At 35.8% G+C, this 27,371-nt stretch overlaps 1 protein-coding gene across 5 annotated transcripts in view; it reads right to left on the reverse strand.

Annotated features, from left to right (window-relative positions):
- The window catches only part of NAALADL2 (N-acetylated alpha-linked acidic dipeptidase like 2), a 1,131,941-nt gene that overhangs the window by 1,003,112 nt on the left and 101,458 nt on the right, over nucleotides 1–27,371 (reverse strand). For all 5 annotated transcript variants that reach the window (XM_087440003.1, XM_087440001.1, XM_087440004.1 and 2 more), the window contains exon 2: nucleotides 17,829–17,937. The gene's annotated coding sequence lies outside the window, so the exon portion shown is untranslated. The remainder of the gene's footprint in view (nucleotides 1–17,828; nucleotides 17,938–27,371) is intronic.

The following is a 27,371-nucleotide window of genomic DNA, read 5'->3' on the forward strand; positions in this document are numbered from 1 at the left end:
CATCAATGTGAAAAATATCACAAAGCTTTAATTAGATAATCCATAAACAGGAGCTCCATGAAATTTTTCAAATCAGAATAATCAAATTCAATTATCATTATAAGGTAGATTCTGCTAACCACTTGAAAAGAGATTCTTGTATAGCAACATTCACTTGAAACAATTATTTTCTTTAGAAGTAGAAGGGATTTAAGACAATATGATATGTGAGACTAGGTGTCAGACTGCAGTGTGCACTGCTGTGGAAAGGATTTAGGACCTGAGATTAGAAAGGGGAAGTTATATTTAAAGGGCCCATGAAGAACCTTTGGGTACGGTATCAGCTATATGGCAATCATTAGGAATTAAGAGATCACACACTAGGTTTGCCCAAAAAAGAAATCAATTTTTTTCTCTTTGTCCCATTTGTTAGATTCAAACAATCACAAAGAGCAAAAATTGGAAGTAAATAATAATAATAATAGAAAAACTAAGACAACTGAATAGAATTTAAAACAAGCATGTACAATTTAACTAGCTCCCATGAGGGAAAATATCTTCTCAAACCAGAATGAATGCCCATGTTCATAATATTGCCAACCCCAAGTTGTAGCCAAAAATCCATTATAAATGGCTGTATTATAAACTTAACATGCACACCTAGAAAGCAGCAACAACAGCAGCAAGAGCCTGGCAGAGGCCATCCAGTGTCTGTCCACATGTTAAACCTGTAGCCGCCTTCCTGACAAAGCCCTGTGGCCTGTTCTCGGTGATGTTATACACAACCAAGTAATCAAACTTTCAACCACAAATAAATCTGATAATGAATCAAGTATCACACTAAATCTGGGGCTCACTTATCTGTATTGCCCACAGTACTTATCATAGTTCCCCGCTGAATGAATGAATGATTGTGTAAGTGAATCCAGCCCATGTATTCAATATTGGCTGACCTGGAAAAGTTACCATTAGTTTAACAAGTTCAACTGTCTATTCATATTTCACTGCAGAATCACTATCACAGCTCCTAGGTGGGAAGGCTTCTTTGCAAACAAGAAGAGAAATGATTGGCAGTGTGGTGCCATGCATAGCTTCACTGACGTGGAGATGTAGGGGAGACATCAGAATGAGAACGCCTGTGGGTACCGACTGCAGCTCCTCCATGTTTTCTGCAGCTTTCCCCTTCAGACAATCAAGTTCCTTGAGTGCAAAATGGAAAGAAAATTATTGCCTGCCCTACCTACTTTACAGGGGATTAGACGTTTAAATAAGATGCACTTGAAATGTTTTGTAGACTGTACAGCATTAGTCAAATAAAAGTTATTATTACAGTATTTCATAGCATAGGAGAAGAAACATGTTACTAGATTTGGTCTGGCCTTACTTCTAAACTTCTAGTGACAGATCTATTTATTGATGACAAAAATTTACTGTAATTGAAAACTAATGGTTAATGAACCCCTAAGCTGTCACAGTGTGTAATACATATAATTACTGCTTTTACCTTTTGTATATGCCCTTTTTCCAGGAGCTAACAAAAAACTTTATGCAGGAAACACAAGAATGTTTATAACTGCATCTTTACCAATTACTAAGGCAACACACCATGTTCAAATCAATCTGGGTGGGAAATGAGAATTTCATCTCTTAAAAAGCATTGGAAGAATTTGCACAGGCAAATAAATTTGCATCTGGATCTTTCATGTAAATTGTGAAAAGGAATACATAATCTTTTCTTCGTATCTAAAAACAAATACATTTAAAATATCTGAATCATTCCAGATAAACTAACTGAATACAAATTAACAACACAGCATTGAGTGCAGCCATTAAAAAATAATGCAAATAGTAGACTAAACCCAGCTGCCAAATACACAAATAATTTTGGTAGCAAAAATGCAAAACAGATTTCTAGTTAATTCTAAATTTCTTAAGAAACAAATCTTATGTTTTCTACCGACAAAGGGAAAAAATATGTAGATGAAACTACTTCCATCATAACTAGATAGGATGTTCGCTGGCATAATTATTTTCACACACATATTTTTCTAAAACCTGTTATAAATTATAGACATACGCTTTCCACAGATAAAGAAAACAGTCTGGACATGGCCCAGTAGGAAACAAGCAATTAATCTGATTGTAAAATGTTGCTTGAATTTCTTTTTTTTAAACTAAGTGATGCAGCAGTATGAAAAAAGTATCTGCTTGTTCGTGATCCAAATGAAAATAAGTCATTAAACCCATCCTAGACAGACTGAATATTCACCCAGATTATAAGACCCTTAATCCATTACACAATCTAGAAACATCTCTGTCTTAGTCCATTCAGGTTGCTATAACAAAATACCACAGACTAGATAACTCATAAACAATAGAAATTTCTCACAATTCTGGAGGCTAGGAACTCCAAGATCAAGACGCTGGCAGATTCAGTGTCTGGTGAGGACCTGCTTTCTGGTTCATAGACAGCACCTCCTCTCTGTGTCCTCACATGGTGGAAGGGGCAAGCTAGCTCTCTAAGGTCTCTTTTACAAGGGTGCTAATTCCAGTTATGAGGGCTCCACCCTCATGACCTAGTCACCACCCAAAGACCCCACCTCCTAATACCACCACCTTGGGAGTTAGGATTTCAACAAATGAATTTTAGGGGTACACATAAATTCAATCTATAGCAATCTCCACAGTTTAAGCAAGCACTGGATGAGCATGAAGCTATGTTCCTGGACAGGCATCCTTCTGCTACCAAGCAGCTGATCATAACAGGGCAAAAGGCTACTCCAAAGGCAAGCATAAGGCAAAACTGGGAAAGGGGGAATTTTTGTCTTCTAGGCCTGAGGCTCTCCTTTTTCAGGTACTCATTCTGTGCCCAGAACGCCACCCTCAAGTGGTCCAGCTATATGTACTTCACCCACTCTACCAGTGTTTACCCTTGGAATATTGCTGATGACTTCTTGTTCCAAGGGTGTGAACGACAGATAGGAGAGGAGAGAGAAAGTTCACTGAGCATCTACTATATCCTTGGCTCTATTTTGGTTTTATATGTTATTCCATTAATTACTCTGAAGGTAATTAATGAAGGTGAGAAAGTGTTGGTGCAAGGATCCAAACACATGACCTTCATTGTCTTTCACTAAATTATGCTGCCTCCTTGAAAAGATAAAATATATTACACCCTGGGGAGATTTGTGTTTCATCAAGAGGGAAAGAAAAAACTCTAAAATGTGCAGCTGAGGCACTTTGGTTGTCTTTTCTTGAGGACTGAAAGGAGCCAGGACAGGGGTCCTTGCCGGTCCCTGCTGTGAGTTGTTGAGCGTCTTAAGGCAAGTGGTTGGCACCAAGAGGTGAACTAAGACCTCTGTAGACCTCTGCTTCCTGCAGCTACAAAGAATAACAGTAGTAACTCTTCAGGCTCTTCCGCGCCTTCCTCCTCCCTTGCTAATTTTAAAGAAGTTTCAGTTTTTGAAAAAAAAAATTCAATTACTTTACTGACTCCTCCTGCATTTTGCTAACAATTCATCATTCATTTCTTTATTCATTCATTCATTGAGTACTGTCATGTCCCAGGTATTGTGCTAGTCCTGAGGTTTCACTACAAACTAGATGTGTGGCTATCCCCAGACAAGTTATCTCTACTTTCACCCTAGGCCAGCTTTGAAGAAAATCATAGCATCTCTTTTTGGTTCCCCAAAATATAGTCAGAGAAGAAGTGAACATCTCCGATGCCACTGACTGCCACTTCCAAATGCTCCTTAGTCATGTCTATCTGCCAAAGTCTCTCTGGCTAAGCATCTAAGCAGAGTACATTTTCACCATGACACCTCCCCTCAGTTATGCCCCAGCCTCATGCACTGGCTGCCTCAGCCATGGCACTCCTGCACTTAGTCTCACTGCCACCACCTACCCAAAATCTTGCAGCTATTTTTATGCAGAACAAAGGTGCTTTGTCTTAACTTCTCTGGACTTTACTTAAATCCAAGCATTTTGCAAGCAAAGTGATCTCCAAGTATTGGGACTTCCCCTCCTTAGCAAAGGCAGTTGATCCTAAGTAACAATACTAACAACAAAATTCTGTTGTCCTCAAGGAGTTCAGAGTCTAACGAAGAAAGACAGATATGTACATAGACAATCATTTTGTGAAAAATGCTGAAACAGAAATAGATTGGAGGTACAATAGGGACACAGAGAAGAGAGCTCTTTTTCTCTTTCTAGGGGTGTCAGAAGACACAGGAAAGGAACCGTTAGGAATCTTGAAAAATAGGAGATAGGAGTTTTCCAAGGAAGCAAGGTTGAGAAGGGGGCTCTAAAAAGAAAGAAGAACGTGGCAAAGAGACATGAGAGGTCAGGGCATATCTGAGAACAAATAGCTCACAGTGGCTGTGAGATCAGGATTCAGAGCAAACTGAACACTGCAGTATCAGCTTTGTTTCAAAATGCACCTACTTCTCTGCTCTTATGCACCAGCTTCTCCCCCAGCGCAAGGCAGTGCTCTATCTTCCCACGACAGGAGACTGTGCTGGCTGCATATATTTGAGCACAAAAGAATAGGATTAATTTAATAGTTTCATCTTAATTCTGCTCTGAGGTTCTCAATTTAACTAAATAACTTGAATGCTCTTTGGCACCATGCTTTTGACAAACTTTCTTAAAAAGCTATTATAAAAATAGTGATTTTGCTAAAGAGTGTACATAGTAAAAATCATTATTCCAGTAGATGGAGCAGAGGTGACATCAGAATAGCTGAACGTTGCCTGGCCAGGAATATATAGCAGAAGTCCAGCCACTCAGCAGAGCTGCGAAATGGAAAAAGCACATTTGAGAGCAAAGACTGAACATTACTGAATACTGCTTGGCTAATCACCTAATTTGGACTTAGAAAATTTCACATCCTATTCAGACAGAAGGGGAAAACAACCTTAGGCAAATACCAAAATGATTCCTTAAAGAAACATTTATATTTTAGAACAAGAAAGCTGTAATTTTGATTTGTTTAAAAGTCTCACTGCGGTGCTTCACAATCATTCTACGTAACACAGACAAGGCTAAAATCCTTAGCAGAGCCGCTAAATGCATGGCTACTTCAATCTCCCGCTGATGCTAATGTGTGTGTTTCTTCACTCCCAGACCGTTCGTGAATCGTGTGATTGCCTGATATGGAATTATTAAGAAATAGATCAATAAACACAGCAGGCTACAGGCTTAAAACCTCTGCCTACACAATGGACCCATGAACAAAGTTACTGCTTAGAAATTGCAACAGCAGAGAGCTGGCCTTGCAGGTTCATATTTGGGGACATATTAGCAAGTGGAATTACAGACGTTAAAAGATAACTATGGAGAGGCAGATATTTTGATTAGAAATTCTAACTATTCTATATCAGGTAAATGTCTTAAATCTGATTAAATTCCTTAAGGATTATTGAAATCAAAGATCAACTATTCAATCTGTGCTTGTATAAAATAAGCACTGTAAGGAATAATTTCTAATAGTCACTAGAAATAGGAAATATATGCTGTTTCTCTCAAGAACCTACCATGTGCCTTGCTCTGTTAAATTCTTTGGCAATATGCAGACTTGGATTATCCAAAGGCAGACTGTGTATGTGTTTAAGACGTAAGCAAAGCAGAGGCAGCTAAAATTTTTTATAAAAGAATATATTTGGTATTTCACAAAAACGTATCCAAGTTATCATCAGGAGAAAAACAGAACCTTGTTGGATCTTAATTTCACCAAATTTCTGACCTAATGGAGGCTCTCATTAGCCACACACTCAAAAAATCTTAATTCAATGGTTAAGGGTATGAATTAATTTAAACCTTAGCTCTGCCACAGTCTAGTTATATAAATTTGGAAGTGTCGCTTACCTTTTCTTACTCTCAGTTTCCTTATTGCAAAATGAAGGTAATAAAACCTCTCATGAAGAATAGTAGTAAGGACTAAGTGATACAAAGCATAAAAAGCATCCTTCGCTACCATTATTAATGAGAGCATCATATTCCTTGAGGGAGACAGGACTGAAAGAAATATTAAAAACCACAATTATAGGTGTTAATCCCAAAGCAAGCTCTTCTAATGATATTCATATACTAACCCACCCCATTTTGAAGCACATCTTAATGTTAAGCAAGCAAAGCAAAATTGCTAATCTTAAAAAAATAGCTCTGTAATTTTGTATATGTGGAAATACACCATCCTCATTTCATACTTTGTCATCTTCATCCACACAGGAATCATGAATTCCCAAGAATTTACTTAAGCATATCAAGTAATAATTTCTTAACTGGAAATAAGATATTTTCATTACATTTTATAAACTCACAACATTTTTTACTGTACCTCTGAATAGTCTTCTTGATATGCATTTTAAAAACGTTTTAAAGATATATGTATCGTCAAAGAAAATACAAAAAAAACCCCATTTTCCAAATATTTCCCATCTCCCATTATAATCACTACCATAGTAAAAACCGCTATCACTTTAGTACTTTGAGAAGACACAGCAGTCAGCAGAGGCTTCCACAAATAAAACGCAATGGCGCTGCCTCAGCTCAGGCTGACATAACAAAATACCACAGACTGAGTGGCTTCAACAACAGGAATTTATTCCTCACAGTTCGGGAAGCCTAAGGTCAAGGGGCCAGCAGGGTCCCTGTCTGGTTAGAGTTCTCTCCTTGGTTTGCAGATGACCGCATTCTTCTGTGTCCTCCCTGGCTTTCCCTTGGTGCTTGGTGTGTGAGGTGGAGAGAGAAAAAGAGAGAGAGAGGAAGCGAGCTCTTTGGAGTGTCTTCTTACGAGGGAACTAATACCGTCATGAGGGTCCCACCTTCATGGCCTCATCTAAACCTAATTATTTTCCAAAAGCCCCATCTCCAACTACCATCATATTGGGAGTTAAGGCTTCAACTTATGAATTTTGGAGGAACACAATTCAGGCCATAGCAGTCATTTTGCTAGAACAGACAGGATGACCAGAGGCTAGGAGAGGAGAGGTGTAAACAACTCTGAACTTTCATACACACACACACACACACACACACACCTGTCAATCCTGCCATCCATTCCTTCTTTGCATCTCTAATAGCCAAAGGTTGCATAGCTATTCAGTCCCTCAGAGCATTCCTACTTTTTATTAAAAGTGTGATCTCAGATGCAATACTTGCCTCTTTCCCTATAAATGAAAAGAATTAAAACTATAAATCTAAAATTTTCAAAACAAATTTAAAGATTATAAAGGGGAAGGGAATTTAAAAATCACATGGTCATTTAAGGGGATGAACAAGAAAGTAAATTTGTTAGCTAGTTATTAGAAAAACATACATACACAAAACACACATATACACATACATAAATGTTAATTATGCATCACAAGTCTTAGATGCATGGAAAAAGTTAATATCAGAGTACAGACTATTAAATCTGTAAAGAAGCCTTCTGAGATCTAGCTCAGTTTAATCTACAATTAGTATCTCATTCAAATGTTTTGCTCCAGCAAAACACCCCATACCGTGCCTCTCTATATAACTACACTTTTTATATGGACTATGTAACTCCCACTCCTCCTGCAAAATGTAGTTCCTAAAAGTTAAACACATTGCTCAGGGGAGAATTATTATTCTTAAGTATTTTATCCATAAAAAAGAATCAACAAAAATAAATTAAAAATGGACTTCAAGAGTTAGAAAAGGAATGTAAAATTACACTGAAGCAAAACAGAACAAATTAACAAAGAAAAAAGCAGATAATAACAAAATAGTAGAATTAAATTCAAAAGCTGGTTATTTGAAAGGGAAAAAAATCACTGGTGAGCCTTTTTTTAAAAAAGAAATAAAGTATAAATGCACAAAACTAAGTGATAAATGGTAAAAAAAAAAAAAAAAAAAAAAACCCAGTCAAAATAAATTTAAAAGAATCATAATAGACCATGTTGCTAAACACTATGCAAATAAATTTGCAAATGGATAATTTTCTAAGGAAATATAATTTGCCAAAACTGACTTCAGAAGAGATAGAAAATCTCAAGACTGATTTACATAGAAAAACCTGAGAAATTTGTCAATAGATAATCCAAAAGCAGCAGTCCCAGATGGTTTCACGGAGAGATTTTTTAAATCTTTAAAGATCAGATAATTTCAGAGCTTCTAAAACCTCTCCAGAGAATAGGTTAAAGAAGAAAACTGACTGGTCCATGAAAGACTGCATATATACACACAAACCCTCACGTCAATATCACCTATGAATATCAAAGCAAAAATCTTAAATCAAAGATTATTAGCAAATATAATCCAGGTGTACACAAAAATGATCTACATCATGACCAAGTCCAAGAATTTGAGAATTTTTAATATTAGGAAATCTATTAATAAATTTTTATACTATTAACAGATCTCAGAAAAATACTTTATTGTCTTTGTGTGTGTATGCTAAAAAGCCATCTGCCAAAATTCAATTACCATTTTAGATTAAAATACTCAATAAAATAGAACTAGATGACAATTTACTATATATGATATAATGTATCTAGCTTAGCCCAAAAGCCACTATCATGCTTAAAGGGCAACAGTAGAAGCATTAACAACAAAATCAGAAACAAGACAAAAGCCCACTATCATCAGATTATTTAATACTGTACTGAAGATACCAGCCAAAAAATTTAAATAAGAAAATGAAGTTATAAACATATATTTTGGAAAGGAAGTGGTAAAACTATTACTAACCACAGAGAACATAAAAATATAATTGTACGTGTAGAATATCCAAGAGTCAACTGGCTTTTGGCATATACAGTTGACTGGAATTAAATACACTGGAGGAAAAAAGGTTTTGAGAGAGTTGTATTTGCAAAGAGACTGTAACCAGATGAGATATGTAAAAGACCTCTAAGCTTCCAATCTTCTATTGGAAGGAAGCAAATTGAGAAAGCTGCTCAGACACCAGTAAATGGATACTTCCCAATGCTTTCTTTATATAACTAAGGAGGATAATGGAAATGGAAGATCCAGAGGTTAAAGCCAAAATCCACGGAGCTCAAAAACTGGGTAGCTATACCCAAAGAGCAGAACCAGGACCTAATTCAAGGTAATTTTCTTACCTTCAGGATAGTAGGCTGGCAATATTTACCCAGATGCAGTTCAGAATTGCTAAGGACCTCTGACTGCCATATGGTGCCCATTCTTCTCTTTTTCAAATGGCAGTGATTATTGCCAAGGGAGACAGAATAAAAAACAGTATCTGTATTTGCAAGTATATTCATAGAGATGCATATGAAACTAACAATAGTAATTACTGCTTTAGCCTGCATGGAAACTAGAAAAAACTGGAGACAACATGGAAAGGAGACAGACTTTTCTCTGTACATATTTTCATATTTATAATTTTTGGAATCATGGGAAAGCATTCGTATTCAGAAAATAAAATAAAAAATGAAAAAGAATTTAAAATATGTCATAGGACGTAGTGAATTACTAGAAAAGGGGTTAAAAGAAAAAGATGTAATATGATGATTCCTATATTTCTGGTTTGCTCAATTTAGCACAATACGCCAAGGTAGAAAATATATTGTAAGCATATATCTGGGAAATGAGACTATGTTTTAGGTACATCGAGTGCCAATAATATCTAAAACTAACCATTGGTCTTAGGTGACCAACGATTCAGGCTTGAGCACTGAAATTCCCACATTCTAGGAACCCCTCCTTAGGATGCAAACTATTCTGCTTTTCAGCAATGAGTACAGAACGTTAGGGGAAAAGTACAAAACCCCTACGGCAGCCCAAAAAACTGAGGCTAAAAGTAACACTCTACATATTTAGTTTCAAATGGATATGGCATAGATTACCCTCTTTCAGTAGTTACCGTCGCTGTTTTTTCCCTAACCACTGATGTTGGCAACTGTGACTTGTAGTTCATAATAATGTAACATCCATTGTCGCAACACTCTAAGTGATGTGACTTACGTGTGCACCCTAAGTGCACTATAATCATGAGCATTAACAGCCATCTTTGACTGTGGATTAACTGCGTGCTTTGTATTGAGGCAATGCTAGTTTAATTTTAACATTGTGAATACGGTAACCATGTTTTCTAAGAGTTCAGATAATGAAATAAGAATAATTCCAATGCCAGCATAACCCAGACAACTGTATTATTTTAATGACATGTAGAAAGACACATACAAGTGGATTAGGGAGGTAAGTAACCAAAATAGAGCATTCTACACAATAAGCAGAAAGGAATTTGGGACTGGGCATGGTGGAAAAGTGGATGCAAAGGCACAAGCGAATCTAAATTTTATAAACCCTAGATGAAACAGGCAAGTACTTCTAAATCAGTCAAACGTTTTTTTATCTCCCCAAAAGACACCAACGCTCAGTCGGAAATAGTCACTGTATTAGCTTGTGGACATACCACAAGAATAAACACGTGTCCTACCATCCACTGATTATTCTATAAAAATGAATAAAGTTACATTTCCTGATTCAGAGGTTGTATCATGTAGGCAAACAAAAGGAGAAATTTTGATAATAGATGTGTTGGCCTATTAGAGTATAGACTTGATTAGTCAGAACTTATTAACAATCACGCTTTTTACAGTATATCAAGTGATTCATTGAATCATGGCAACATTGAAAAAAATGTTTCCTCTAGTTCTTAGGTGCTTTGATTTGAAAAATGGAGTTTCAAATCATTTTCTAGATTTTTATGAAAATATTATGAAACCACAGAAAACAAAAAACAAAGAATGTTGATATCTTGTCCAAAGAAAAACTACTTTGCCCAATTAGTTTCCTATTGCTGCTGTAACAAATTACAAATGGAGTGGCTTAAAACAGCACAAATTTATCATCTTACAATTCTGGAGGTCAGAATTATGAAATGGGTATCACTGGGTTAAAAATCAATCCATTAGGGCTAAAAATCAAGGTTCTAGCAGGGCTGAGTTCCTTTCTGGAGGCTCTACGGGAGGAGCTCTTGGTTTTTCCATCTTCTAGAGGCCACTTCCATTCCTTGTTTGGTGGCCCCCTCTCATCTTCAAAGCAACCAATGGCTGGTTGAGTTTCATACATCACATCAGTCTTACACTGACTCTTCTGCCTCCTCCTTCCAACTTTAAGGGCCCTTGTAATTACATTGAGCCCACTAGAATAATCAAGGATAGTCTCCCTGTCTTAAAGTCAGTTGATTAGCAACCTTAATTTCATCTGCTACCTAAATTCCCCTTTGTCATGTAACACAACATATTCACAAATTCCAGGGATTAGAACTTGAACATCTTGATGATTTTGGATTTTACAGAAATGTAAAAATATATCCTCCTTAGACATGTGCTTACAAGAAGGCTATCATTGTCACTGGGCATAGAAAAGATGTTGGCTTGCCATAAATTTTGTCAAATATGGAACAAGAATAATGTTCTTCTCTAATTTGGATATACACTGAGGATGAGAATGAAGAAAAGGATTAAAATAAAAGAGACATTTATGTGCTATTTCTCTAAATCTGTTTGATGAACTCTGAGTGGCCATAAGGAATCTAGAAAAAAATGAACTGACTGCACCTGAGTTGTTTGATGTTTAGGTTGAGACAAAAACTCACACAAGCTACTACAAAACTCCAAAAAATATCAGCAGAAAAGGATAGCCAAGTTAAAGAGGATTTTCTCCTTTCTTGACTAAAACTGCAATTAATTTGGAATCCAATTTTGATTTTATAAATTCAAATTACTTCTATGCTTTAAAACCATTATCCTCGAGAAAGAGAAGTTTAACTTATGCTGCCATAAAATGTGCTCTGAAGTTTTAAAAATGATGGATATTTTAGACAGGGATAGGCTATATGGTAAATTTACAGACGCAAAAGACCTGGTTAACAGTTGATCTACCAAAACAAGCCTGTAGATACAAAGTGGATAGACAGATCTGGAACCTAATTCTAACAGGTGTAAATACCTACCACTGCTAGGAAGTAAAATCCTAAGTAATCAAATGATTTTGTTGAGAGGATATTAGCTTGATGTTATCACATTGGGCTGATACGGGGAATTAGTGTAATGAGGGCTTGATAAGAGCAGAGCTTCAAATCAAAGTAAATTTTACATATAACTATATTCAGTTTTACTATACTTAAAAGAAAAGAAGGATGACCTAAAGGCTGCAGAGAGTTTAGAGAGTGTTATTGGAAAAGGAAACAGAAAGAATAAAAATATCCTACCATATCCTGGGACAGAAAGAAACACAATATTGTTATTTTGTGTTAAATATAGGTAATATCTGTTTACTTACTTCTTTTGCATTTAACTTCTCCATTTATAATCTCTAATTTATTTACCTTAAAAATTCACAATAACATAGTCTACAAAATTTAAATATCCAATAAAAGTTCAAAAAATCGTTAAAATAAATTGTTTATCAGAGGACAGATTGAAACATAAAATAGTTTTATTTTTATACATATTATTTGCTTAATTAGTCCTGTTAATTACTACTAATTGATACTTTTAGTTATTCTACTATTTTGTTTAAATAATAGCAATTATGTAACAGAAAAGTAAATAATAAGGAACCATATATAATTTCAAATAAATACCTATCTTTCATAATGTGATGTGAAAGTAACAACACACACGCATATAATTATTATATGTCATGTTATGTCATATTGTTATTTTTGGACTGGCATGGTATGACTATGTCCCAGATTGGCTCTCTGAAAAGTTGATCACCCTAGTACTTGGATTTGAAGCCAAAGAGATTGATCTGGGCTGGAAATAAGGATTTGGGAGTTAAAAAAAAATCACTCCCACCTTTGTGCTACTTTTTACATGCTCACATTACAAAATCACAATATATTGTAATTATTTGTATTCCCACTAAACAGTGAACATACTGAGAGAAAGAACTATAGAATAATTACCTTTGTTCCTCCAGTACCCAACATAGTGTCTGGTATATATTAGGCTCACCATAAATATTTGTATGAAATTGTCTCTGAAAAATTTAGAGAGTATTTTTTAAAATATTAACATGTTACATACGGTGGAAATATTTTATATCAAAAAGAGTAAGAAAAATAAGAGAATGAGTTGTACAGCAGTACAAACAACATTATATTTAAAAGGTGAACATTCAGCTTGAAAAAAAATCAATTTTAGACATAGTTTTCTTGGAAAGACAAATATAAAATGATGTTTCAAAGACAAGAAAGCACTTCATATACACACCAGTATGAAATTCATATCATATAAGTTAACAGGAGACCATATGTCAAATTTGCAATGAAATGTTACAGATTTATTTCAGTTATATAAGGAAATGAAGCCACTTGTGTAAAGATAATTTTCAGCATCAAGTACTAAAAGAATTGCTGACAAACTGATTAATATGGTTAAAAGTTGATATCTTTGAAATTTATATCAAAAACTATATGCAAAAAGCTTTAAAAAACTTATGAAATTAGGCAAGAAATATCTAACAGTTGATTTATCCATATAAAGCTAGAAAGTTAATGAGTTGGGGTTCTTCCCCTTTAAAATGTCACTTAGCTCTTAATGGCTGACTACTTTTTTTTCCCTATATGAATATTGTTCTTTTACTTCTTTGGAAAGCAAACTATTTCATCTTCTGAGAGAAATACAACATTCTTAAAAGAAAACATAAAAAGTAATTTAATATAATTTCAGCTTCAAGGATAGATTCTAATAATCCAAAAATTACCATTTCTACCAGAAGTAATACAATGAAATTTAAATATTTATTATATTTAAATTATTTTTATGGATTTTACATGTTAAGTGTATGATATAGCTCAACCCAAAAATATTTCAATGATTTTATTAAAATGTATTTTAAAAGAAAGAGACTATGAGTCTTTTCCTAAGAAAGCTAATCTCATGCTGAATAGTTTAACTAGAAAATCATTATTTAGTTGATTGGGAGTGGGGAGGTACTTAAGGACAGATGAAAAGAACCTCAAGACATTTTCCAGCACTGTTCTTCCCTATTTCTTCCTTGTACGGGACTTAGAATATCAGCAAGGCTCTACTTAAATCCATTGGGTTAGAAATGCACAGCTCCTGAGTGTTATAAGGCTATTTATGATACTAGGTTTTATTTTTCTTTGAATTGCTGCTGTTAGATCATTTAACTGCCCTAATTTTTTTTTTTATTATTAGTTTTGTACCCTAAGCAAAGGCTGCCTCTTAAGGAAAATAAAATAGCAGAGAGTAAATTCTGGGACAAATCACATTTATTAAACAGTTCAGCGAGAACTTTCTCAAGAAAAACAAAAATTGTGATAATTGCATCTATTTCGATTTAAAGAGACCCAGGAAGCCTCTTTAAATGTGGCAAACCTCAAGCAGCCTAAAATGCCTTTAACAGGCCCCAGCATCCAGCCACTCACTAATATGTGATTTCTAATTACTTTTGTAGTTCGTCACTGTTCAACACAATCAAATCTAACTGACCAGAAAATTTTGATCAGATTATACTAAGCTATGGCTAAATTTTTCTTATTATTCTGACTTCTTTGTGAACATCTCAACTTTACTGTATCGTTAAACCTTAAATTAGATTTTGATAAGATATTTTGTAAAATTCTTCAAACTGTAATATTCACACAGGAGCTACAGTATTCTTAAATCCACTGTCATGTCTTTTTTTAAAACTTAATTCATACTCATTCTTTCTATGTTATTAAAAACAACGGCACTTTGTTTTTACAAACAATTAACACTTCATTTGAAAGCCATGACTAATGTCAAATGCTAAAGGTGAACTTATGTTAAGTGCATATCAGACCATCTTTCATTAGCATGAAAGGAATTCAAGCCTGAGGGTTATTAGTTTCAAAACCACTGATGAGGTGTACATACAAGAAAGGTGGCAATTAACTACCTTAAGTTAGAAGCTTTCATTATTTTATTTTCATGTTGGGAATCAGTGAGTTAAAAACAGTGGATTAGACATTTCTGTCAGTAATTCTCTAGGCCTAGAAAGATAATAAAGAAACAATTGTTTGTTGTTTAAATGTCTACTTTGTCCTTATATTCTGTGTGTTACCAAAGCATCGAAGATAAACATATATGAATTTATTCCTTAAAGAAAATGCTTAATCACACTGGTAAATTTTTTTCTTTTTACAAAATGCCTCTATAAAACAAGACAATAGGGCATAAGATAGCATCATTAGAAAGCCTCCCTGTGTGGCTTATTTTAAATTCTGTCAGCTAACATTTTCACTTATATGTTTATACGTTTTATACAATATGTAGAGCCTTCAGAAGACAGCATGGATGTTTGAAAAAAAAAAAGCAGAGATGTTTTGTTAACGTCAGTTACCGTGGGTCAGCCAAGGAACAGATCCAACCAGTTCTGATCAGTTTGAGCATTAACATCCAAGTACTTCAGTTTTGACTTGGCTATCAAAGAAATGGACCACAAATACTTAACATCATTACAACATGCCTGGACTATAATATCTAATGCAAAAGCCTTTTAAAACATTATTTTGGGATTATACGATTAAGGCAGTAACAGTTTCTACTAATACAGGGAAAAATTAGCTGAAAGATATAGCACACCTCACACAATACACTCATTCTCAAAATTGATCATACCTGAAGTGACTTGAATTTGGCTACAAACGCATATGATCATGAAATGAAAAGCAATAGAAGTACTAAAGAAAGAAGCTATTGGAAGCTACCAACTAAAGACATAAAATTTCCAGGTCCTTCTAATTTCCCTTTATCATGGGGATAGCACATGTGGCTCCCTACAGTCATAGGTTCAATTTTCTTGTAGACATAAATTCTGATTTAAATTGAGCCAAAGGGAATAGATAAGACCCCCAGAGTGTATTGACTTGGCCCACTTCCCATCTTCCACTAGGCTTGTTGCCTAATTGTCATTAGCATCTGATAAAAATGTGCTTATTTTCTCAGCTAAAATATAGGTTTGAAAGGCAGTAAAAGGTGATAAAAATAGATACATAGGCTGTGCAACTATGACATACAACTATCTACTGGGGCTTTGGGGAAAAAAAAAAAAAACAAGGAGGATTGGCAATAGATGTTAGCTCAGAGCCGGTCTTCCTCAGCAAAAAGAGGAGGATTAGCATGGATGTTAGCTCAGGGTTGATCTTCCTCACAAAAAAAAAAAAAAAAAAAGAGATACATATACGCCATTGCTGTAAAAAGGAAAATTTTTAAAAGCGCAAAAACTGATGGAGGTGGAAAATTGTCAGAAAACATGCTTATTTTAACTACTATTCACTTTTTTCTATATAAAATAATACTTGTGTTAAAATATTAATCAAAAGAAACTAGAACTTTTAACTACTTTTTAAAGAATCATAAAACTAGTCCCAAATAGGTGGTATGACTCTCCTTTAGCTGTTCACATGATTTTTTAGTGAAAATTCCCATTAAGAGAGAAGATGTTAACTAGTAATTTATAGGCTAGGTTTTATTCTTAGATTATGTATTTATTATTATTATTATTATTTATTCTTAGTACTAGACTCAAATTAGGTTAATTTGAAAAAAATCTCAGAAAAAAATATTAAACTGATGAATCATTTAGTATATTATAGTTAAAATATCATTTTTCCCCTAATTCTAGTATATAATTCAAAGGAAAATTCAAACCAAAAACTATTTTTATTTTACTTATTTATTTGTAATATGTAAAAAGGAGCACATATACAGCTCAACACATGCTAGGCAATATTGTAAGTGTTTTACATAGTAACAAAATTTTACAACCATATATTGAGTTGAAATGATCTTAGAATTTATTCAATCCCAGGGCCAAGTTCAATTCTCTCCTGCTTCCTCCTCCCTCACTCCACACAATTTTCTTCTTTGTCCAGCTTTAAAATGCTTGAATTTGAATGGCTTTAGAGGGGGCACAGCCTCTTTGCCCACAGGCCCTCCATTCCCTACTGTCTCATACCCAGCCACTTCGTACATTATATGCCTAATCTTCTAGGCATATGAATTTGTCACCCTTCCCTGATTTATTCTAACCCCTTCAATTCAGAATCAAGAGAATACTCAAAAGGTTAAATGATTTATCCAAGTTCCTAAAGTATGTTGGTGGCCATGCTGGGTCTGCTCAGATTTCCCAGCTGTTGGTTCTGTGCTATCTCTTGGCCCTCTGTAGCATCCATGCCATGTAAAGTTTTATACATAGTAAGCCTGAACCAGCATTTAAACATTGACTGCAGCTAGTGCTCTACAGAAAAAAGTATTTCAATCACACACTGGGATCAGCTCCTCAAAATAGGAGTGTTCCAGGAAGAACTAGAAACTCTCTTTAGGATGCATCTTCACACTCTAATGCCTAAATGAAAGTTCACAGTCTACATGTGGCCACATGGGCCACTCACAGACACATGTTCCAAAAGGTCAACAAACCTGTATAAATTTGGAATAAATAAGCAATGCAAAGCCATGCTGTATCATGGCACAAAATGCATTGTTGTTGTCATCTTAGTAAAATCAGTAAGCCAACTTAAAAATAAGACTAATTTGATTACTTATAATAAAATTTACAATTGTATAAAAACAATTGATACTACAAAGCAAGGAAATTGCACCAATTTCAACAGCCACACAGAAAATAAAATATTTAGAAAATACTATCCAAAGAAAATGGGCTCAAGTCTATAAAACAAAAAAATGAATAGAAATTGGAATATATAAGACTTTGCCACAGAATAATGCTCTCATTCTTCTTTCTTCTAAAATTAGCAGCTATTGGCACATTACAGAGGCATGCCAAGCTTTTATTAAAAGTTGATTCAAGAGTAAAAGTCTTACATTCTAATTAAAGTAATCAGGTCTTACTTCAATTGAAAGATCCTAGTGCAACCAGAAGGTCTTTGCAGGTTACAGGAATCTGACAAGCTGAACCCACGGCTCTTCATCCAGGTGCCTAACAGTCAAAGCTCATTTCCTGTTCATAAATCAAAAAACAGAGGTGATCAATTTAAATTGGGAGCTGTATTAGATAATTCATCAGTTGGCTCCTGAATTTTATTCTTTAGTTAATGCTTTTGAGAGTTACTGTATCAGTTCTTTTTATCATAAGCAGCCTAAAATTCTTCATTCTTTTTTGCAAGTCAAGAAAGTATAGACTTTTTTTTAAAGCACAGCATTTTATTTTAAGGACAAATGTACACATAAACATAAATTTCTCTCTTGCTCTCATTTTTACACGTGTTTACATTTATGCCTTAATTTAGCTAGCTAGCTAAATGGCACACTTAAACTTAGTGCCATGCACTACTAAACACAAAGAAATATAAAGCAGAAGGCACGTAACTAGACGCAAAGTGACTTATTATCTCTTTGGGGCGAAAGGGTTAACCAAAGGAAGAAATGTGTAGTTGAAAGAGCACATCTGGGACTGAAAGCCTGGCTCTTCTATTGAACACCTGTGTCACCATGGTAATTGCTGTAACTATTTAAATATCAATTTCTTCACTTTAAAATTAGGATGAAAATAGGTAACTTGAAGAACTATTGTAAGAATTAGAGACGTTGTATATAATGTGCCTGGCATATTGTATTGACTGATATTAGTACACAGTATTTTAGGACACTGACAGTCTTTCCCTATTATTTTATATCTTCTAATGCCAAGACTGGTTTTTCTACATCTCATATCTATGGGCTTTGATATTAAGTAATAATGCCATAATTATAGAGCTGCATATTTTTACTTCCTCTATTTTTTTATCTTAGCTTTGAGATATCTGAAAGTTGTATGAGGTTTTTATCCTCCTTTTGAAATTACACACTCCAAATAAGCTATTATTTTCTTCAGTCAAGGTCAACTTGCAGTATTGCATAAGCTTGTGACTAGGGAAAAGAATCTTGCCTCTCTGCTGTTAGGTTAACTTTCTCTTAGCTCTCCTAATGTTTTCTTCCTCATTTCAAAATCTCACATCTCCCTTAAGCTTTACATAATAGAAAATAATGTGTCATAAAGTACTCAACTACCAAAATACAGCGTAAAATAATATTTCTGAATTTTTATCTTAAATTCCTTCTTCTTTCAGGGAAAAATTGCTTAAGGTAGATCCTGTAGATTCATCCAATTTGCAAGTCCCATCCAACTCTTTGTTTTCTCAAGAATTTCAGAGCTTCTTGATAAGAGTAACCTAACTTGGTTAATATATGAATGATAAGCTTTCTGGACCCACTTATAATCAAATAAAGTCCTTGGCTCAAGATTAGTGACATTACATCAATCAGTACAGACACATACACATGCACGTACACACACAGTTCAGGACATTTTAGAATATCTCATTTGTGGGGAATAAAAGGGATATGAAATAGGGAGGATTGAATTCTCAACTTTTATTTAAAAGTGCCTCAAGATACTATTCACGGGCAATGTTGTGCAAGAAATCAATTATTGTCTTAGTACAAATGCAGGCTTCTGCTTTCCCTCAACATTGAAAATGAAGAAGGAGACATAACAAAAATGGTATAGGCATGATCACAAAGAGACTTAAGTCTTCAAGCTACAAATCACAGGAAATCTAAGTCACATGGAACTTTCCTCCTAACCTTTCTTTTAGTATCTAATTGGATAAAAATGGCACGCTGCAGGGGCTGACCCGTGGCATAGCGGTTAAGTTCACATGCTCCACTTCAGCTACCCGGGGTTCACAGGTTCGGATCCGGGGCACGGACTGACGCACTGCTTGTCAAGCTATGCTGTGGTGGTGTCCCATATAAAGTAGAGGAAGATGTGCACGGATGTTAGCCCAGGGCCAATCTTCCTCAGCAAAAAGAGGAGGATTGGCAACGGATGTTAGCTCAGGGCTAATCTTCCTCATACACACACAAAATGGCATGCTGCCATCTGCATCTCTGCATTTGATTAAAAATCAAACAGTATAGGGGGCTGGCCCAGTAGTGTAGTGGTTAAGTTTGAGTGCCCCACTTCGGCAGCTCGGGGTTTGCAGGTTCGGATCTCAGGCACAGACTTGCTCAGCACTTATCAAGCCATGCTGTGTCAGGCGTCCCACATGTAAAGTGGAGGAAGACGGGCATGGATGTTAGCCAGGGCCAGTCTTCCTCAGCAAGAAGAGGAGGATTGGTAACAGATGTTAGCTCAGGGTTAATCTTCCTCACCAAAAAAAAAAATCAAACAGTATAGATTGGGCTAGATAGGTGAAAAGTCATATGCCATCTTGTTTAACATAATGTCTTTAATCAATCCTTGCTTTTCCTAACCTCAAATTCAAGATTCTATTTACTAAATGGAATGGACTCTAGTTTCATGTATTGAAATGCATTATTCAAGATGTGATTTTCTCAGGTCCTTAGGGAAACTTGCCTTCATCACTTCCTTGTGGACCTTTCAAAAAGTACCTGAAGTTGGAATACTGGAGACAGAAGGAAGCTTGGAAACTATCTCATTCAAATACTCACACAAACACCTAGCATCAGCCTCCAATAGATGTTTTATTTGATAATAGACTCCATCAGACTCTATATCCAATCTTTTAGGAATAAAACCTCAGAAATTAAAAGCCTTGCTTGTCTATGGAGAATTTTTCTCTATACAGGGTATTTTAAATGGTATACATTTGTACCAGAAAGACAAAATGGCACAACTCTTTGGAAATTGTCTTTAGTTCTGATAATGACTTGATACAAACATATTAACACATAATTGGGTTTTATTAAGCACCATATATAAAAACAGAAAAACAAAAACAAACAAAAGAACAACCAACACACACTATTTTCCAATATAGCAAAGTTTCTGTGGGATAAATATAATATTAACAAACATTCTTTTATATGGTTATCATTTTGCTACCTTATGCAGGATAATTCTTTCCTAAAACAGTTTTCTTCAAGCCACTCTACTGATCAAGAACTAACAAAAATTTCCTGTTGTCATTCACATAAATTTCATTTTCAGTTTAACATCCATTGAAAGCCCACCATGGGCTAAGCATATCAACTCCAAATACTTGTATATGGCTTCGGGATTCTTTAATATCTTGATCCACCTCTGAGATTCTTGAAAGCAAGGACTATGCCTTGGATAGCAGGACCTATCATTGTGCCAATATATAGAGTATGCACAATAAATTTTAGTTAAATGGCATTCGCGACTCAACATTTCCAGTCTTTTCCATATCACAGATCTCCTCACTGCCCGTTGGAAGAATACACTGAGTGTTCCTTCCACGCCTTTTCTCTTGCTGGCCTTCCTTTCTAAGACATTTATTTTGCTCTCTTTTCCTAGTTTCTACTTATTCTCCATGTTTACCTATATCATGAAATCTATTCCAGCCTAGGCATTTAATTTCTCTCTAATTTTTTAAGACTACACTACACTTGGTGGTCTAGTGGTTAAGATTCAGCACTCTCACTACCGTGGCCCAGATTCATTTCCCAGTCAGGGAACCACACCACTCATCTGTCTGTGGCAGCTGCATATTGCTATGATGCTGAAAGCTATACCACTGGTATTTCAAATACAAGCAGGGTCATCCATGCTGGATAGGTTTTAGTGAAGCTTCCAGACTAAGAAAGACTAGGAAGAAAGACCTGGCCACCCACTTCCAAAAAAATTGGCCATGAAAACCCTATGAGTAGCAGTGGAGCATTGTCTGAGATAGCCCTGGAAGGTGAGAGGATGGCACAAAAAGACTGGGCAGGGTTCCACTCTGCTGTACACAGGGTTGCCAGGAGTCAGAATTGACTCAACGGCACTAACAGCAAATACTACACTAAACTCTAATCTCTTGAAAAACAGTCGAAAATACAGATTTATACTTATATATTCCCCACAGCTCCTAGCTCAAACTTGGGCACATAGTTTCTGACTATTATAGAGGATACATACGATTTGTGAGCTGGGAAAGATACAAATCCCTTGTTGACGAATTAGATCAGGGATTGGCACACTATGGGCCATGGGCCAAATTCAGTCTGCTATCTGTTTTTGTACATAAAACTTTATTGGAACCCAGCCACATTCATTTATTTACATATTGCATGTGGCTTCTTTCCTGCTCTAACAGCAGAATTGAGTAGTTGTGACAGAGACTGGGCCACAAGCCTATAATATTTACCATCTGGTCCATTACAGAATAAATTTGCCAGTCAGTACATTGGTTTAGTGGTTCTCCAATGTGGGCCCCAGATGAGATCTGGCCCATTTACAGCTGTAAGCACTGTGATTAGATGACACTCCGCAATCCAGTTGTTCTTCAAGTGTGATCCCTCAAAAGGCAGCACCAGCATCACCTGGAAACTCATTAGAAACACAAAATCTCTGGTCCCATCCCAGACTACAGATCAGGAACTCTGGAGATGGAGCCCAGTAATCTGTGTTTTTACTAGCCCTCCAAGCGATTCCAATGCACACTAAAATTTGAGAACTACTAGATTAGATAAAGCGACGAGCATTTATTAACACCTGGCCATAATGTCTTTGCCTGGCTATGGCAGGTCCAGTTTCTTCAACTGCTACTAGTGTGTACAGAGATTTTAAGTGATTAAAAAATATCAGTTAAGTTTTACCTGCCCTGAAATGTGGCACCTTGGGTTTAGCCTGAAAGAACACTAAGGAGCAAGATTACCTTGATGTGGGAATTGCTACAGCACTTTCAGTAATGTTAATACAGCCACCAGCTATCTATCCAAAGGAAAGACAATATACCAAGTGCCAAAGTGTAAAATCTATCCAAAAATAGATTGAAATATCAAAGCAATATAGCAGATAAGCTCCAGTTTTTATAGGACTGCTTGTCAAGACAAACCTTTTGCACAATGATTCTCAGCAGGGACAGGAGAAGTGAACTGCAGCTCAGTATGGGACTCTGCTAATCAAGGATTTGTTCCGACATGCATATCCCTATCTCTAAGTCTCAAATGTGGCCAGATAGTAATACCCATGATAGTGTGTAAGTAGAAATAAGGAATAATCACTATCTAGCCTTGTGGAAGGTAGTAACTAGCTAGCATTCCCTCTGGAAAAAAAAAATACATAATTCTATAATATATACAATTTTCAAAAAATAATATATGTTTAAACTTTATAATAAATCCCCCTTCTTCATTGTTTCTCTCTAAAACATAGACTAGCACCAGCAGCTATGGCTATGATATGAAAGGGTTATAATATACAAAAATAATGCCAAGGTATTGATAAAAGACACGCATAATAAAGTTATTTCTTCTGGAAGGATTCTTGCCTCAATATATTATATTTAATGGTGAAAGCTTGGCAGCTATATCAGGACACAAACAGTAAAATTGTTTAACCTATTGAAGGGGATCTATGTAAAGGTTAAAAGAAACATATGTCAATCAATAAGAATAAACTATTGACTGACAGCTTCTAGAAAGTTCACATTATTTCCTAGTCTTAAAAAAATCATTATATTTCCACACAATAATATAACCATTATTTCTCTTTTGAAAAATGGTCCATAGATTCCATACACCTAAAATCTGTGTAGACATTTTATTCAATATCCATTTAAGAGTGCTTGTATTTTGACAGATATCTATGGAAAATTGGAAAAGCATTTAGATCTGCTGTGTAATAGAAAATTGGGAAATATAGGCCTGGATTTCACACCTGTGAATTTAGTAAATGATTGACCACTGTTCAGATGATCTGCTGATTCCAAGACTTAAAATTCACAAATTTATATCAAAGATTAATGAATATATAATTTGGTACACTTATGCATAACACAGCCCAAATTCAAAAAGGAAAAATATACAATTATGTGTCTATATAGGAACGATCAGCCCAGCCCATGTAAAGATAAAAAGTATGCTTCACTCAAAAATCCTTCACAGTGGGAAAACATAATACCTCTCTAGAAGGACAGTGAGCCACAAATAGCACGAAACGAGGCAGCAGAGGCTGAGTAGGTTACAGAAAGTAACTAGGAGTAATGCTCTAAAATTTTAAGAAGTGGAAAATTAGGCTAAATGTTAGAAACCTTTCATAGCAAATCCATTAGCCTCTAAAATCAAGCTCCAGCTGAAGCTTCTTCAACTGAGTCATTTAAAATTAGACAAGAGCCCATCTTTGCCAAAATACCATAGGGAATTATTCATAGGGAATGACTAGTGGGATGTACTAAACAAACTATCTTTTTCTTTTACTCATCTTTTGCATATTTAACTGCCATGATTTCACACACATTAAAAAAATAATGAGAAGATGAAATACTCTGGAGGTTATTCTTACCATTATTTTACCACATCAATTCATACTTTTATTTTTTCAAAACAAGAAGATGATGGAATAAAAAATAATGAAGAGGTAAAAACTACTCTTGAAAAGTCCACTCAAAATATTAAATGCAAGGAAAAGGTATATTTAAAGATAGCATAGGGGCCAGTCTGGTGGTGTAGTGGTTAATTTCACCCACTCTGCTTCAGCAGCCCAGGGCTCATAGGCTTGGATCCTGGGTGCAGACCTACACCACTCATCAAGCCATGCTGTGGCAGTGACTCACATACAAACCAGAGGAAGATTGGCACAGATGTTAGCTCAGGGCCAATCTTTTTGTGTTTTATTTTTGTGAGGGAGATCAGCCCTGAGCTAACATCCGTGCTAATCCTCCTCTTTTTGTTGAGGAAGACGGGCTCTGAGCTAACATCTATTGCCAATCCTCCTCCTTTTTTCCTTCCCCAAAGCCCCAATAGATAGTTGTATGTCATAGCTGCACATCCTTCTAGTTGCTGTATGTGGGACGTGACCTCAGCATGGCCGGAGAAGCAGTGCGTCGGTGCGTGCCCGGGATCTGAACCCGGGCCACCAGTAAGCAGAGCGTGTGCGCTTAACCACTAAGCCACCGGGCAGTGGGCCAGTCTTCTTCACCAAGAAAAAGATAGTATGTTCATTCATAAAATTTACACAGTTAAAATCATGTTTAATTATCAGCAATATCCCAGTACAATTTGTATCACAGAGTTTGTTAGTCACTAAGTACTAAATGAATAAATAAGTGAACACCTCCCCGCTGGAGATGGTCTTTTCTGGAGTGTATGTCCTTGTGATGTAGGCTTACTGTAGTCACTAATTACTGAGACCCAAGCCAGACTGCCTCGGCTTAAAGTCTGGCTTTGCTACTTATTAGCTGTGTGTCCTTGAGCAAGTTCCCTAGCCTCACTATACCTCAGTTCTCTCATCTGAAAAATGGGGAGAGATTATAATAGTAGCTGCCTTCTAGAGTTTCTCTAAGTACTAATGAGTTAACAGTAGTTAAGCACAGAACCTCTTAGATAGTAATCACTCAGTAATGATGAGCTATCATTATTATTAACTACTACTAGTGTGTACAGTAACCAAGAGGGTAGGAGATTTTAGGAAACTAGTCTAGAAAATGTCAGAAAGATCAATTGGACTGACAAGCCACAGACTCCCAGTACATGACCTATTTACTAATATATTACTAAAAATCAGTCAGTTCCTTCATAAGATTGATTATGAAAATAAGTGGTTATTCTCACCCAAGTTAAAAGAAGCCTGACCTCCTTCCCAGACCACTTGTCAGTTCACAGATGGTTGGTTAGACTTAGCCTTCTAGGCTTTGTGATATAAGTCAAGTTCTTGATCCCAGCAAAGCAGCCCAACAGGTTATTATTAAAACACTAGGCTACTTTGGTTTTCTGGATTTCACATTTACAATGCCACCATGCCTACCAGATGTTCATAAACATAAACCCACATCTGTGGCTTCAGGAATTATTGCTGCTTGATCTATTAACTCAAAAAGACTATAGATGTAAGTTATAAGTCAATCTCTCTGGGTTTCAATTCCAGCTCCACCATGAGCTCTATGACCTTGGATAAGTTACTCAACTTTTAGGCTTATTTCCTCATCTGTAAAATGTGAAAATTATATTAATTATACCATCTCATAGGGTTATATTAATGATTAAAAATCAGGTAATTCATGAAAAATGCTTTCAAGTGCCCTGGACAGAGACTATCTAGGTTCAAATCCCAGCGTTGATATTTATTAGCTGTGTGCACTGGGGCACCTTACTTAGCCTCACTGTGCCTTATAAGTACATAGAAAAAGGCTAGCTGTTACTATTTTTAATAGCTTTATTGAGATATAATTTATACAACACATATATTGTGTGTAATTCAATGATTTTTAGTAAATTCATATAATAATGCAACCATCACCATAATCTAGTTTTAGAACACTTCTATATCCAAAAAGCTTCCTTGTATCCATTTGTACTCAATCCCCACTCCCAATCACAACCCCAGGCAACCACTGATTAGCTTTTTGTCTCTATGGATTGGCTGTTTTGGGATATGTGACATTGTAATCATACAATATGTGGCCTTTGTTTCTGGCGTCTTTTACTTAGCATAATATTTTTGAGGTTCATCACATCAGAGCATGTATCAGTACTCCATTCCTTTTTATTGTCAAATAATATTCCACCATATGGATGTACCTGCTATTTAAAAAATACATATCATCATCCTATAACAATTAAAGATCTAAAGATTGTTTCCTTTCTGGGCTGGTGTCTAAGATTATGTTTGATTTTACAACAATCTTTCACTGTTAAATAAATAGTAGTCTTTGGGGCTTCATCTGTTCCCCTGTCCATTAAGATTATGACTAGACTAGTTAGAGCAAACTGAAAACATTTTCAGACTGTCAAAATGTTTCATGATGTTTCCTTTTTTCCACTCCTTCTGTGGGGGATCAGAATTGGCCACCCCAAAATGTGTCTCTTTGCCTTGGCTTGATTATTTTTAAGAACAAAAGACTCTGAAAGAAACTTTGACCTCCCCCCCCAACTAATTGCCCAAAAGAAATTTAAAATAGAAGGCCTGACCCCAGGACAGTCCATCACCATAGATAACTCTGGGTATCGATAGACTGGGAGGGTCCTTGCTCAGCCCCTTCTTATCTACCAAACATTTGCTTTTCCATTTCCATGTGAATTGCCTTCCTCCCCTTTGAAGTCCCAAACCACTACCCCCAACATCCTCCTTTGTCTTTAGCTGAAGATGATATTTAAGATGGGAGCCTCTGCCATTTTCTTGAGTTACCCAGTTTTTCCTGGGTCTCTCCCATGTTTACATGTTATAAAGCCTTTTTTGGTTTTCTCCTGTTCTTCTGTCTCATGTCAATTTAATTCGTACCCCAGCCAGAAGGATCCAGAGGGTGGAGGGTTTGTCCTCCTCCCCTGTACTTCCAACTATCACTGCCATTTCAAATCTGTGACTCACCATTCCCTTTAAAGCCTTGCCACAAGTCATTATTCCCTTGATATTTTCTGTGGCTCCTTGAAAGAATTCACATTCCCAACAAATAGCTGAACAATATTAAGAGATAGTAATCCATTAGT

This window comes from Ceratotherium simum, chromosome 15 (genome assembly GCF_057802395.1).
Source record: "Ceratotherium simum simum isolate JZ-2026a chromosome 15, ASM5780239v1, whole genome shotgun sequence".
NCBI lineage: Eukaryota > Metazoa > Chordata > Mammalia > Perissodactyla > Rhinocerotidae > Ceratotherium > Ceratotherium simum.